This window comes from Colobus angolensis, unplaced genomic scaffold (assembly GCF_000951035.1).
Source record: "Colobus angolensis palliatus isolate OR3802 unplaced genomic scaffold, Cang.pa_1.0 Scaffold9, whole genome shotgun sequence".
Classification (NCBI taxonomy): Eukaryota; Metazoa; Chordata; class Mammalia; order Primates; family Cercopithecidae; genus Colobus; species Colobus angolensis.
Genome location: NW_012122931.1, coordinates 7,167,287 through 7,169,611, shown reverse-complemented (window position 1 = coordinate 7,169,611; position 2,325 = coordinate 7,167,287). Strand labels below are relative to the sequence as shown.

Sequence of the window (2,325 nt, the reverse complement as noted above, 5' to 3'; positions counted from 1 at the left end):
TAATCCAAGATTGTGCCACTGGACTCCAGCCTGGGTGACAGAGTGAGAAAAAATAAAATAAAATTTAAAAATCTTGGCTTCCTGCAGCCAATTAAGCCGACTGAGTTCCTTTTGTCATGGGGGCCCAGTGTGCAATGGTTGCAAACAGCAGCTTCCCTGGTAGTGATGCAGCCTGTTTGTTGTGTGGGTTGCTCTAAGGGACCTTGGAGACAGACCTTTCAGATGGATGTTCATGTTTCTGACCTTGCAATACCCCAGTGTAGGCTCCAAACAGGCATGCGAGGTGCCATTGGAAAGCCCCAGGGCACTGTGGCCAGGGTTCACATTGGCCAAGTTATGTCCATCCGCACCAAGCTGCAGAACAAGGAGCATGTGATTGAGGCCCTGTGCAGGGCCAGGTTCAAGCTCCCCAGCCGCCAGAAGATTCACATCTTAAAGAAGTGGGGCTTCACCAAGTTCAATGGCAATGAATTTGAAGACATGGTGGCTGAGAAGCGGCTCATCCCAGACGGGTCAAGTACATTCCCAGTCGTGGCCCTCTGGACAAGTGGCAGGCCCTGCACTCATGAGGGCTTCCACTGTGCTGCCCCCTCTTAATACTCACCAATAAATTCTACTTCCTGTCCACCTAAAAAAAAAAAAAATGCTTTCACTTCAATTACCCCTCTCTCTTACGTACTTTTAGTCTGTTATTTTAGTTTTATCCTGATTCCCTCAATAAACATTATTAGTATATAAAAAAAAAAAAAATCTTGGCCAGGCATGGTGGCTCATGCCTGTAACCCCAGCACTTTGGGAGGCTGAGGCAGGAGGATTATTTGAGGTCAGGAGTTTGAGACCAGCCTGGCCAACACTGTGAAACCCCGTCTCTACTGAAAATACAGAAATTAGCCAGGCATGGTGGCAGATGCCTGTAATCTCAGCTATTTGGGAGGCTGAAGCAGGAGAATCGCTGGAACCCAGGAAGTTGTGGTGAGCTGAGATTGCGCCACTGCACTCCAGCTTGGGTGATAAATAAATAAATAATAAATAAATAAAAATATTTTTCATGGTTTTAGTAGGAAGATAAATTAGGCATGTATGATTACCCCCTCATCTTAACAAGGAATTTCTCTCAGCTCATTTTCTTCAGGGGAGAATTCTCTCCCACCCTGCCTTGCACCTGCTTCTGACCCAAGGACGTAGCAGAAGGAGCTAGGAGTTCCAGCTTTCACCCCTGGCTCCAACCTCTCAGTTGTATAGCCTTTGGAAAGTCACTTAATCCTTTTGGGCCTCAGTTTCCCCATCTAGGGAGTAAAGGAATGTCATGATCTCAGGGGAGGTGGCACAGTCTGATAGGGAGAGGGCTGTCCCAGGGCTCCTGGCTGCCTCTTGGGCAGGGCAGGTCTAGGCTGTCTGGCCCCCTCAGAGCCTTGACTGTCAGGGCCCAGGCTGAGCAGGCTCCTATGACCCCACTGCGTGGCGGGGAGATTAAGGCCAAGAAAGGGAGGGGGCCAGAATCGCACAGCTTGCCCAGGCAGAATGGGCCCCTGCCTTCTGTTCCTCAACTTTCTCCCCGCACCAGAGCCATCTCCAGGCTAGACAGGCTGGGAGAACCAGCCACGGCCTCTCCCTGGGGTGGAGGAAGAGCCTGCTCCCCCCAGGGCCAGAACTTTCCAGCCATCTCCCTCCAGCCTCACTGTCCCCACCCAGAGCCTGAAACTCAGGGCTGTCTGTGCTCAGGGCTGTGCCTGACTTTGGTTATCTAGCACCGCCTACAGGATATGCTGAGAACAACATGCCACATGGCTTCAAGCCCCAGATTCCAGAAACTGCTGGCTGGGAAGACGCCCATTCATGGATCGCACCTGGTATGCGCGGGCCAGAGCTCTGCGCCCTGCGTGAGCCTCTGCCCTGATCTGCACCACAGCCGCTTAAGGCAGGAACCACATCATCATATTGAATCAATATAGCACCCTTTCATAACGGATACAAATGTAGTTGTTAGATAAAATGTATAACTTCTGTTGTTCACAGCAGAGTGACTGCAGATAACAACAATGTATTGTATATTTCAAAATAGCTAGAAGAGAGGACATAAATTGTTCCCAACACATAGAAATGATAAATACTCAAGGTGATGGATACCCCAAATACCCTGACCTGATCATTACGTACACTACACTTATAACAAAAGATCACACATACCTCATAAATATGTAAAATATTAGGTATCAATTTAAAAAACCTTTTAAGGCTGGGCACGGTGGCTCACGCCTGTAATCCCAGCACTTTGGGAGGCCAAGGTGGGCGGATCACGAGGTCAGGAGATCGAGACCATCCTGG

General features: G+C 49.4%; 1 pseudogene; it reads left to right on the top strand.

The window, feature by feature from the left end:
• The window catches only part of LOC105504167, a 71,020-nt pseudogene extending 70,376 nt beyond the window's left edge, over window positions 1-644 (top strand).
• The last annotated feature ends 1,681 nt before the right edge of the window (window positions 645-2,325 follow it).